Source organism: Alligator sinensis, unplaced genomic scaffold (assembly GCF_000455745.1).
Source record: "Alligator sinensis unplaced genomic scaffold, ASM45574v1 scaffold505_1, whole genome shotgun sequence".
In the NCBI taxonomy this organism is placed as follows: domain Eukaryota; kingdom Metazoa; phylum Chordata; order Crocodylia; family Alligatoridae; genus Alligator; species Alligator sinensis.
The window spans coordinates 3,956-17,848 of NW_005841940.1; positions in this window are offsets into that span (position 1 = coordinate 3,956).

Here is a 13,893-nt window from a genome sequence, read left to right on the forward strand (position 1 = left end):
GTGATGATTTTTTTTTTTTTAATGTATTTATTTATTAAGACTGCTAATGATCTTTAAGTCGCTGTGGATGCTTTAGTTCAAACTGGAGAGTCAGACAACAATCTAGACTGCTTGGAATCTTATGTATAAATTCCAACTTGATCATCAGTCTTCATTTTGAGATAAATAACTAAATGCAGTAATCTCCATGGGAAGAATGCCAGCTAAGATTTTTAGAAAAAGGTACTGCCTGCCCATAATTGGCATTCAGTATTTCATGGTCTCTTTGAGTTCCGGGTTTTGTCCTACTTTTTAGTCAAAGTATCAGGAATGCATCTGGAATGAAATGTACTTGAAAGCCTTTTCCCAAAGGGGACTAGGGAAATTATTTTACTAAGATAATTAAAGCAGCGGTTAGGGGAGAGCTGTCTTTTATGGCACATGTGTGCAGTTTGCTACTTCCCTCTGTCCTAGATGTGGCTGTGTGTCCTAGATGTGTATGCTGTGGTGGGTTAGTGTTTTGGAAGAAAAGGTGCTGTTTTACTGTTAGCACTATTTTTATAATAATCCTTAAGTATCATGTTACTAGGGAAATACTAGACTCCTGTATTTCCTGCAGGGAGGAAATCAGCCAGCTACCAAGTAAGAAAATTCTAGTGAAGGTATTTTCAGTGCCTGCTAACAGGAGAGTGTGTGTGTTCAGTCTCTTCATAAATCTCCTCTTCGTACTCTGTACTGCCAGGGTGGGGGACATAGCATTTATTTTCCCAAATGAGTCATGCACCAGCGCAGTGAGCTTTTACAGAGAAGGTGGTGCTTTACTCAGCATCATCCCTCCTCTCTTGCCATGGGATGATCAATCTCATTCTGTTTTGCCTATTTGCCATTTCCAGAGCTGTTCAGTAGACCCCGTCACCAGTTGCTAGGCTACAGCATATTACATTGTCCCAGTCTGGTGATGTTACCATGGTGACAAGGTTGTTATTCCACTTCTTGTGCTTCTGTTACAGTTGGGCTGCAAAATCATGGAAGACGCAGTTGTGACGTCTGAGATGGTCAGTCAGGGACTGTCTGACACCCTTGTTAAAATGAGCAGATTCAAGGAGGTGGCTCATTTTCCAAGATGAACTGCCCCCGCAACCTGAATTAGGATATATTGGGCGCATCCAGATGAGCGTGGTCATGAGGTATGTGGCACCGCAAACATGTCTGCAGCGCCATGTACCGCACAGTCAGGTGTTCTCCGCACTGCAAGGGCACGCTGCCCGTGCATGTGCTGCTCTGTTTTGTTTTGTTTTTCTGTGGGTTTTTTTGATCCCTGGATATTCCCATGGAAAAAAGATAACCAGAGCAGCACACACACAGGCAATGCGTGCCACTCAAGCAGAGCTGGGCCACCCGGAGCCGTGCTCCGGCTGCCGGCCGGGCTTTGCCTCACAGGATTGTCACTGATGCAGGCCCAGGAGGACTCCAGGTAAGGCTGCTGAGGCCAGCACAGTGCTGGCCACAGCCTCTCCTACTGCCCTTGGGGTAACTTGCTGTGTGCCAAAGCACATGTGTCATGGACATTCCCTGGGGACAGGTAGCTGTGGCGCAAGGTGCACTGCAGCTACTTGTCCCCAGGGAACCAAACGTCTGTGCTCATCTGGACGCAGCCACTTTGTCTGTTTCGTCCCATCTGAAAACAGGTTATTGTTTGCCCTGACCTTCCAAAAGTAATTCTGGAGATTTACCAACATTTCTTGACCATGCTACTGTTAATAGATGATAAAGATGAGCAGGAGGTGGAGACTAAAACATTTTATTCACCTGTCAAAATAGTAATTTGCCCCAGGCAAGCAGGCAAGTGGAATTGGGCTGACTTGACTGAATTAAATTCTGAATAAAATGCGTGTTTTTCTTCCAAAAACAATGGTGCAATTTTATGTTGTTAGTTAAGCCCCGGAGTCAGCAGATACAATTGTGTTGCCTTAAGTGGGAGCTGAACGTGCTTACGTCAGAGGCAATTTGCTCTGTTTATTTCTCTCCCTTATGTAACAAAGCTTTCCTCTGAGAACTGCAGTTCTGTACTAGCAGATCTCACAATTTTTCTGTCAGAAAAGTAACTTTCCCTATTATGTAGACTGGCACACTGAGAGGCAGAGAAACCTGTCTTGCCTACCATATCACAACTTCTGCAGATCGGTGCTGCAGCTCAACATTCTCGACTCCCAGTCTCTTGATTTAAGCACAGCATTCCTTTTCTTGAGGTATGTCCTACCTGAAAGCTAGTTTCCAAAGTATTATATTGTGATACTGGCTGTGAATGAGAGTTCATTAATAAATGGCCAAAATTTGTGCTTATTGGCAATTCTTATATTTCAGACTAGCCCAGCTCCACATATAACATCTGCAGTCACTGCCTTATTAATCTTGGTTTGGTGCTTGCATTCCATCAAGTATTTTTGTGATATTTTGCTCAAAATATTGGAAATATAATTGGATATGCTGACTTTTAGACTTCTATCATTCTGAGTGAGATCTGGAAAAGGTCCTTTCTGGAAGCTGATATGCAATGAAAACTCTGGCTATATTTGTTTGAATCTGAATATCCCCTTTTGCCTTCCACTACAAATGCAGAGGCAGTAGCTCTGTTTGAAATCAGTATTTTATCTCAATGTTTATCTTATCTTCCCTTAATGCTTATATAGCTTGTCTTGTTGTGCAGCACTTCAAAAGTGGGCAAATGTCATCAGGAAAGATGTTAGAAATATTTAGAAGTATTTCTGCTTAATGACACTTGCTGTAAATATTTTTCTCCAGTAGAGTCCGGAAAACTGGGACATGGGAAGCATTTGTACCTAAGCACTCTGCATTTCTAGCTGGAACTGCGGCTATACAAAACTCAAAGCTTTGCAAGAGTCTATAGCAGGGGCGGGCAAAATGCGGCCTGCGGGCCGGATGTGGCCCACCAGGCCATTCCATCTGGCCCACGGGGCCCCTAAAAAATTTAGAAAATTTAATTTTTATCTCCCCCCTGGCTGCCTGTCATGCAGTCCTCAATGGCTTGCCAAAACTCAGTAAGCAGCCCTCCACCTGAAATAATTGCCCACCCCTGGTCTATAAAGAAGCATTTGTCCTGTTAAGAGCCATTCTGGATTTTAAACCAGGCATATATTACAATGCAAGCCTTTTAATTTAATAGTTCATTTAAAAATTAATCCTGCATTAAAAATAATTTAATGCACAAAGGCCCAAGAGAAGTGGAGGTCTCCTTTTATATTGGATTTGTTAGATGAGTGAGCTTAGTATTGTGATTATTCCTGAAACAGTAGAGCACTTTTGAATGAAAACCTAGCTTTTAATAAGTTTTGTATAAAATGTTGTTGTTCATGAATACATTGTACAGTTTATTTTGAACACAATGTTGTAGAATACACATCCAGCTTTGTACAGACTTGTCAGATGTGTTGCACATAATTTAACATAGGACTGGATCTGGCTGAATTTTTAAAGTAACCTGTTGAAAACTACAGTAGGGAGTAGAAAATGAGATGGGTGAAGGATAAAGCTGTCAAAGCACACTTCAGCTAAACAAAAGTTGCACATAAACCGGTATAAGTGATCAGAAACTGGTTTAAATCTGTAACCCAACAGAAGTTCAGTGCATATAAACCACTTTCAAAATGGCCGAAACTAGTTCAAGATAAACCTGGATGGATATAGTATCAGACTTAACTGATTTAGGTTAAATCAGTGTATTGAACTTCTGTCCCAGATCTCCCTTTAGATTCAAGTTTACTCTCAGTCCTCCCGCATCCCAGGATGCTTTGCACCCCCCACAAACCCCTCCTTCCCCCCAGGTGAGTGGGCTAGCTTTGGCTCAAGCTGTCTGCTCCAGCCAAGCAGGGAGGCATCCTCTAGTGCTCCCCAGCTTCTGGCCTGAGACACTGCAGGCATGTGGCTGCATTTCTGGAATCCAAAGTGAATGTCTGTTCACTTGTTTATTGCTCCAACCTACATAGCTTAGACTAACCTGTGAAGATTGAATTAATTCAGCGTTGAGCTTTTTGACTGTCTGTAGTTAGCCTTCAGGTAAAAGAAGCATAAAATGCTATCTTCTATGTGTTTAAAGCATTATTAGGGTTGATGGATTATTTGGCTATTTTTCTTTAAAATGTTACTCATGATACAACAAACTTCATGATTCTATTGTAGATCTGAAAAAAGAGGAATTGCATTTAGATGAGGGTGGGTAGGGATGAAGGTTGGCACAGGTGGAAACCATGTTTAGAGTTCATAAAACAGGATGAAATACGTGGCGGGGGGAAAAGTGAGGTGCTTAGTTAGCAGTATCTTATGAGTTAGATCCTGAATGTAAATAAGTGATGTATTAATTAAAAAAAAAAAAGGGTAAAATCACCCTGATGCATTTTCATTCATCAGTCACATAAGACTGCTATACATATAATTAAAGTCTGGGGTCCAAACAGCAGAAAATGCTGCAAAGGCAGGTCATTCGCCCCATATATGGAAGTTGTAGTGGCATGCATGCTACATTTTGCTAGATCTTGTGAGAGGCTGAATCCAGCCCTTTGCAGACAGGATGATTGCCCTGCAAGTTCTGAAGAAAGGGGATGAAAAAGTTATAAAAATTATGAGGTCTTCCAGTGGGAGAAAAGTTAACATCACTAATCACTTCTCCCTAAAAGGTGCTAACTTTCTACCCTTAACATTTACAAATAATTTTAAAGGAAAAAAATTGTATAGAATGTGATGTGTTTGGAGATTAGTTGCAATAAAACACTTTTTGTGTTTATGCATCTGTCATGGAATTGTCTTAATATTTCTTAGTACAATGCATCTAACATATCCAGCTCATGTCTGTTGTTATATAGCACGGAGCAGATCCTTTTGGCAGATTGCTAAGAGTAGTACTGTCATTTCCTTTGACTTGAGTTTCAGTAAGCAACTGTTGGTTTTACACGGCTTCCAAATATTTCATCATCTTTTCCAGCCCAGCTTCCCACCTTATCCCAGACATCTTCCTTCAAATTCTCCAAAACTTGGCTAGTTCAAACTATCAGAGCTATTTTCCTGTTTTCCTGATTATCCCTCCAAGCCTTGTTATGTTTTTCCACCTGCATCTGGAATGCCTCAGCTTTCCCCTTTCTCAGTGACCAATTTCAAAGTTGTTCCAACAACCCCAAGTTGACATAAACAAATCAGTTAAATAAGGTTATTTAATCTTTACCCAGACAGAAGGTCAAGTTTTCTACTTAATTTCCTTTGGTATAACTTGACTGAATCAGTTAGGTTGACCTCAGGCTTCAGTGATGTATTGGGAGGAATTAAGTTTATAATTCCTTTGTTAGCCTCTGAAAACTCTCCTTGAATCTGCTTTTAGAGTTCATATCTACTTCTGTAGTTCATGAAGGCTAGCCATTCAGGAAGCTCAAATCAAGGAAACTTGCATATTGAATGTGTTTGAATGCTTTCATTATTTGAAATTAAAACAGTAATGTTTCCTTATGTCAATGGCATGTTGTAATGGGAAATGCATTAAACTGTGAGAAGATCCATTTCTACAGTGATGGGGAGGCTCTGTGTGTACCGAGATTTCTTTCAAATGAAAGGTATTTTCCGGTGGGGGCAAAAACTTCAAAGTTTGTTTTTCAGAAGGGAACATCATTTAGAGTAGTAGTTAAAGATATTTTTACATCATTCTTCACTTGTTGAGCTCTATTATCAAACCCCTAGCTCTAAGGCAGCCTTTACTTCAAGAATATTTACACTGTTGACAATCCCTCAATTCAAGGTTAATCTCTACCACAGCTCATTGAGTCTTGAGGTGACTTAAAAGCCTAATCCTTGAGCCACAGATCTGCCCACAGAAGTTTCAGATCTTTTTGCAGGTGAGAGTAGTTCTCAGGCCAGGATGCAGCAAGATCTCGGGTCACTACTAAACTGGGAGAAGAGCACTTGTTTTGGGAGTCAAGAGCCAGGCATCTGCATACAATGTCTGGTCCCAGAAAATTGGTGCTTGAGGATCACCAACTCAGTGCTGGTAACATTGGCTTCAGCAAGGATGCTGATGTTTGTGTGGGGATCTTCCCATTTGATGCAAAAGATTTCCCAGAGGCATCTGGGTGATACCTCTCCAGGCTCTTGAGCTGACAGCAGTAGGTCACCTACATTTCACATCCATAGAGGAGTGTGGGGATGATGACTGCATTGTAGACCTGGATCTTGATGAAGATTATGATCAAGAAAAATATACCAAAGCAATTTCCCAAAGAAGGTGCTTGCACAATATTTGTTGAATATAATGTTTGAAAATGCTTTTTCCAGATAGTTTGAGAAGAAAATATTTAGGCAAAAAGGCTTCTCTTTCTTGCGATGTGAAAGTAAATGGAAACTCTGGGAAAGGTTCGGAAACCTATTCCCACTGAGGCAGATCAGAGTTATTCTTTCAGTTTTTTTAAATATTCTAAGCTCTGTCTTTCTGCTTCATTTTACTTCCCTGACTCATATGTGTATAAAGCTGCACAAGAAAACTATTTCTAAAATGGCAGTGTTAGTTTAAAAGTTAACTGGCTGAATCTTTTAATTTTTGTTTTTTGACCATGTTGAATGTTTTGACCAATGTTTGACCAATGGTGCATAGAACATTACTAAAATCACTAGAGTTAATAGTGTTGGAGTGATGTTGTGGCCCTGATGGTCCAGGAAATATGCAAGAAGCAAAGATTTTTGTGGGTGATATCCAATTACTGGACCAAGTACATGGTTGGGATAAACTTATAGAAGCTCTTGAATGCAGGGCATTCCTCTTCAGATCTGGAGTTTAATTATGTCAGCCTGTCTTTACCTGAAACATATGGCTTTTTCCTGGATGTTGTATATAATACACTAAGTGTATGTAATGAACTTCCTGCTTATTTCACTTCATTCTCATCTCTCCATTAGCATAGCCACTCAAATATTTGTCATTGATTAATCATTGATTTTAAATAACAGAATGGTTCTTCTTATCCATGAGATGATGGCTTATAATGTAAAATGATTGTTGCAGCCATACCACCTCATCCACAACTGCAGATCTCAAAAGCTAACTAGGTATTATTTGAACTTCTAAGGAAATGTGGTAAAGTTTCAATAGACAGTTACAATGATTAAGAAAAAAGGAAACAAAAATAAGTTCTTTACTGGCGTTAAAGGGCATGGTACTATTGGAGGCTTTTTTAAAGGAGGATGGTCCCTCTCTAGATCGCTGGTCTAAAACTTTGGGAGACCTGATTTCAAGTCTCTGCTCTGCTGCAGACCTCTTGTGTCTCATGTAAGTCACTTAGTCTCGTTGGGCAAGTCACTTAGTCTCTCTGTAGTTCCTTATCTGTAAAATGAAAAAAATAGCTGTGCTCTACCTTATGGGAGTTATGAGAATAAATACATTAGTGTGAGAGACGTTTTGAATGTTTTTAGTAAATCTTTAGTAGAAGATGTAAAGGTCCTGCCTGCTTGTATTCTGAGAAGATCTTTTTGATCCATTAAATTTGTGAACCAGACTCTCCATCTGCAATTCTGACTCCTCTTCCTCATTCTGTTACAGAACAGAAATGTCCATTTTTATGCCACAGGTATGAGACATGAATGTCTGAAGGGACCACTGCAAAAATGCTGAGATGTCAGCCAAAAGGGTGTGTTCTTGTACCCCTATTTTCCCGTCCCCCATGCATTGTTTTTTAACTTTAAAAAAACCAAACTGTTTCAGAGACAAATTGGTCATGATTAAACATCCAAATGACCTGGCTCAAGTCACTTCACTCCCACTTGTATATTGCAACCCAGTTTCTATATCCCTTCAAAAACTAGGATGTTTCACAGGGATGTATTATTGAATGGAATAATAAATATATGTACTGAATATTAATTCCAAAATAAGTGAATGGAAAAGGAGCTCACTTCTATAGATTCTGAAAGAGGCATTGCAGTATTGGTGGAAATCTTGCTCACTAGTCAGTCATCTCATTCCAGAGAAATTGTTTGGTTGCCATAAACTGCAATGTAAATTTTTGCTTTGGGTAGCCGCCTCATACCAACTCCTTTAAAATGGAGAGGATGAGGTTGCAGCTGTAGAAAATGGAACTGAGATTAGAAGCTTCTGATATTCACCTTCTGAAAAGCTTCTCCTAACCCAAGTACAGAGGATTAGCAGGTTAATTTACTTTCTTTAAGAGGTCTCCTTCATACAAGGTGTTATCCAGCCCAACAGCTCATCACTGCAGCTTACTTAGATTAAGTCTGACACAGAGAGATTGTCTGTCTGTAACAGACCAGCTACCAATAACAATTTTATTTCTCTTTACAACAGAGTCATTTGCATCAGGTGTTGAAAATTTGGGGAATCCCCTCCATAGTTCTTTCCTGTTTTACAGTCCCTAGTCAAGGCTCCAAGCCTATCACAAATTCGGGAAGGCTGGACAGGGTTCTTGCAGAGGAAAACTGAACTGTGCTCCCTGTACTTCTCACTGCTTACTTACCCTTAATCAGCCAGAGGGGTTATATTTGCTTGATGTAAGGCAGTTCTTTTTGCAAAGGCTAAAAGCTCTATTTCCTAAATACCCCAGTCCACTACTAGCCTGGGGGCTGGCTCACTATACCAGTCTTTCCACCAATCTAGAGATTAAAACTATAAACTGTTCCAGGTTAGAAGAGGTGACCTAATTTCACTAAAACTACTGCACATACTTGCACAGAAGCCAACCCATGTACAAGATAACCCCTCCCACCCTCACAGGAAAAGAATTATGAAATTTAGTGTATGGAACTAATCCATCCTTATCTCTGTATGGTTAAGTTCGCAGAGGGAGCACGTCCCACAGGTAGGAGGGAGAAAGATAACAGCTGCTGATCTTAATGGGAAGCTGTTTCCCAGAAATAACCCCCTCCCGGCAAAAAAAAACAACCCTGCACATAAGAAGTCTCCACCCTACTCCTCCCTCAAAATTGTCTTGAAACGTTGGCAGAGATTTCTCAACTTCTATGCAGAGTGTGTATGATAGATGGGTTTCTGTTAAATGTAACAACACTGTGAATCTTATCTAAATGTGTATGTGTGTGTTGTATGCAAAGTCTCTGGCTACTAGAAAGCGAACCAGATGGCCACCACTGATCTCATGACAGTGATACTTTGTCCATGCATTACAGAGGATAGGACAACTGAGGATAGTTTGGAAATACCAGGGCTTCATCTTCCCTGAAATAGCTGCTGCTTTAATGTTGCAAGCTGACTTCACCCCCATGCCCTGAAATACTACTTCCAAATTCATTATGGAAAAGACTGTACATCTTTCTTTTTAAAAGATATTCAAGTTTTGGGGTTTTCTGGTATATTCCATCAGCATTATTAAGTAATTGTCCATAAATACCCTTCTCACATCTCTTGTCTTGCTAAGACTATGCATCATCTGACAGTTGCCATGGACACGAGTAATACCAGATGGGATTAGCCCCAATGAGCTTTATAACCCTGGTGTAAATTATGCTCTGTGAAGTTACTGGGAAAGAACATTGACCAGATAATGTTAATAAGTGCCACAGTGAATATTGTTACCAAGCCCAAGACCTTTCTGAAAAACTGCTAAGAAGGTGAACAGTAGCATTCTGCTTCCTAAAACTTGCCCTTGTCCTCCAGACAAACTGGCTCTCAGCTCTGTGCCCCACAGTTGACAACCACAGCTGTATGTTGAATCAGTACTTAAGAAAAGAAAAGCTGGTTTTTAATATCTTTATCTTCTTTGTCTCTTGGTAGTAATGAATACCACGCTGGGAAATTCTAAATCCCCCCACCAAGGGCTTAATGAACTTAGGCTTCACTTTTTTTTCCCTTTAACCTATTCATTTCTGAAAACTAGACCTGGTAGTGGATTTGGATCGCTATTTGGAATGTATGTGCAGGGATAGGCCTAGCTTACGTCAGTGGAAAATCTGATGCAGACGAGTCCTCCCTGTTCTGCCCTCTCCACTTGTCTACACTAGGGATGGGAGCAACTTGCACAGGAAGTAACACCAGCCTCTACCAGCTTCTCAGGAATGGAGAGCTGTTGTATCCAGCCAGCTTAAAGGCACTTTACTCTGCTTGTTTCTCACAGTGGTTTGAGCAAATGGGTAAATCCAGTCCACAGTACACTTTCAGCCACCTCTAGTATACGCAGTGTTAGTATTGTCAAGATTATAAAACACTCTTATTTTTTATATTGGGAAAAACAGCTTTTTAAGCAAAGCAGGAATTAACATATTATATAGACACCTAGCCTATATTACATGTATATGGTGACTGCAAACATGACCTATTGTGTACAACTGATATATATTTAAACTAGTTGTCTCACCTCTTTAGTCTGTTTCCCTTTTGTTCAGTAAATTTGTGTCTTCATTTGTAATGTCTCAGCTTTGGTGGGGGGATCTACTATAATTTGACAAGGCTTTAAATTCTTTGAATGAGTGCAAGAAAAGAGGTGGGCTAAATAACAGAATACCCTAGCTTTCTCAAAAATATTTTGCACAGGAAGTCTTAAAAGGAAGTGTTCCAATAATTGTTAATGACCAGATTAAAAATTCCTGTGGCTTTTGGTACGCGTGTAAATTTTTGTGTATGCATCCTGGAGATGGATATTCTTTGTTTATCTACAAAATGGGCAGAAGCAGTGCAAGTTTCCTTCCCTTCTCCAAATAAGCTACCAAACTCATTTCATAGCAGGTATCAAACAGCTATCAGGCAATGACAACTTCTTGTCACTCTAAGAAAGCCTGAATTTTGAAGTGACCTAGATACAAAAGACTGTTTAAGCTACAGCCAGTTGCTGATATTTGGCACTTTCTCTTTCGAGCTGTTTTAAGAGAGAGGCAATTTAAAAATAAACAGAACAGAGTGACCTTAAGAACACTGTTCTGTACTAGTAAAGCATGTTTCTGAGCCATCTCTGAAAATAAGTGCTGGGTACCCAATTGCACTAGGTATCTGTATCTTCCTGAATGGCCCCCTGGTCATTTGTCTGCCTCCCCTGCAGATCCTCTGTGTTGACAAAGGAGTACATTTCTAGAAAGTACCTTGTGTGGTAAAAGGTTGTTGCAATAACAAGTGCAATCAATAGCTTCTTCAGTGTCTGAGATGGTTGTAGGTTGGCTGAGATGCATCTAGATGTATCCAAGAAATTCATATTGGAAGGTTCTACATCCACATTGCTGCAATGGATGGGGATGCCCTTGGCATCTCCTGCATTCAGCAGTTTCAGTGTTAAGTCAGGGCTGTCCAACTGGCAACCCATGAGAGGCCAGCCTGCAACCTGCCTGTAGGGCCCTCAGCTCTGCAGCTGAAAGTGGGGAGATCCCAAGGGCCTGCCCCTGCAGTATGTGGCTGGTATTATTTACAGCCCCCAGTCTCAGGGAAGTGGAATAGCCCTGCATTAAGTAAAGGCCAGTATTGCCTACATGCAAAACGTTTCTGATTTTTAGTAGAGATGTTGCAGACTGTCTTGAACTTAGTTGAGGCTCGTGGTTGGGATGCCAGATCATTATGGCTGTGAAATCTGTGCCTGCCTGTCTGCCCCAAAATGATCTGTCAGAAAACTCTAGGGGGTAAAGGGGAAAAATGTAATTGTTGTCTCCTACAAAGCTTCATGATTATTATTTTTCCTTCTGTTTCTATTTCCCTGTCGGTAAAATGGGCATAATATATAATTAGCCTCCAAGGCAAGATTAACCTAAAGGTTGCACAGTACTCTGAAATCACAAGTGCTGCTCCATGAAGACTTTTTTTTATGAGTGATTTTATTCTAGCATAGACTATCTTGATCAGTGGCAATGCATAGGGGGTGCACAGGTGAGAGCACTGGTGCACCCCCTGACAGCCAGCACTCCCCAGTTAGGCGATGGGCAAGGGGGGCAGGTGACAGCGCCAGTGCCCCCACTGCAAGCATCGGCCAGGGAGTGGAGATGCCAGGAGAAGTGCCGCTGGCTCTTCCAGGTTGGTGTGATTAGTCGGGGAGGGGGGTGCACATGCCCCCCTCTGACTCAAGAGGTATCAGTTGCCCATGATCTTGACCCTGAGACCAACCAAAATATTCTTATCGATAGAAGTTCTATGGTGGGGAGGGCAAAAAGGTTGTGAAACTGTTCAAAGGAAAGGTAATATATGTGCAAAACTCCATGGCTGAAGAAATGTTCCCTTCTGTGCCCTATTTCAGTGGAAGAAACCTCATACCTGCCCTGGTGAGAATGTGTACACTTTTGTGTACAGGAGTGAGAGCCATCAAATAACAGTGAAAGGGAGCAACTGTAAAACTTACAGAAGGAAGTTGTTGGGTTTTTTTTATACAGTGTGCAGTTGGTCTGTAGAACCAATTGTCACTTAGATACTAGAGGTACACTGATATATCAGTCTGATATTGGATCAGCGCCGATATAAAGAAAATTGAGTGTATTGGAAATCGGCTTTTTTGCCTGATGTGGCCACTAATTTGGCTGATTAAATGCCCCATGCATGTGCATAGCTGCAGCGCATCATGTAGGCAGCGAAGAGCACAGCCTGGCAGCTTGGAGAGTTGCGTCCAGCTGGTAAGTCTGTTGTGGTGGGATGGGGTGTGGCGGACCACCAGGGGATGCTCTTGCGCTGAGCTGCCCGCCTCACTGCACATGGCCAAAATCCAAGCTCTGAGTGTCTCCCCTGGGGCGCCTATGTCTGGCTGACCCCCTTCCTGGAGCACACCCACAAGCCTGCAGTACCACTGCCACAACCTAGACTCAGGTTTTTGTCTGGGCCAGTGCTGCCCAGGACCCACAGACCCTGTAGACCTAGGGGTTGTTTAACCCCAGCAGGATATATCTGGGTGATTTTTGTAGCCTGAAGCATAGAAAGTTGCTTAGTCAGGTGAGCAAAGGGAGCAAAACAAGGTGTGCCCAATCCCTCTCAAACAAGTACAACAAGGATGGCTATAAAAGATAGCTTTATTGGGTAGAGAGGGTAGGCATGCAGAGGAGTACAAGTCAGAGAAGTATCAAACGAATAACCCTGAGCAAACAGAAGTGTCTTGGTAGCCTTTTGATACATGACTAGACTACAGTCAACTAAGTTCCTAGTTAGGTTTCTGGTAAGTTACTCAATTCTGCATCCAGAGTATGAGAGAAAGCTGTGGAGGTCCATGTTTCTGCGTGTGTGCGTTTTAAAATGTCTGCCTCTCTTCTTCCTGGAGGGACCCTCTTTATAACCTTTCTGACCTCACCACCTGGACCCACCCACAATCAGGTATCTTCAGATCACGGTTGATGCCGGTTGGTCAGTTTAAAAAACCTTAGATGAGAGCTTAGGGTTACACAGGGCAGAGGGCAAGCAAGCTCCCCCACCTCCCTCAGCAGTTTCTTCACACAGTCGCATAGGCTCAGTAGTAAATGAGATGGCCGAGGGGGGGGTGCTCTCTGTTTGCAGCAGTGAGGCAGACTGGAGGGTGATTTCTCCACAGAGGGAAGGGAAGGGGCGTGGGGGGGGGCAGGCAGATCAAGGCCCCCATGATGAGGGAGTGGGGCTGGGGTTGGGGCTGAGGCAGGCACTGCCCAGCCAGGGCAGGGTAGGGTGTGGGACAGAGCCGCAGCTCGTCAGATGGGCATGGGGGGGGGGCAGCTCCCACCGCTGCGCATACCCCAGGAGAGCACAGGGGTGCATGCCCCTGATCTGTGCAGGGTGTGGTGGGCTGCAGCTGTGGGCTGGGGCCAGGGGTTGTGCCAGGCTCTTCCTGGTGGGGGGTGGGCTGGGCTGGGAAGCAGTGGCACTGGGAGGAGGGTTGGGGGCTATGGCAATTTTTGGGGTGGCTGCAGTCCCCCCACCCCATAGCCCCCTTCCCAGTGCTACTGCCACCTACCCTGAGCCCAGCCCAGCCCCGC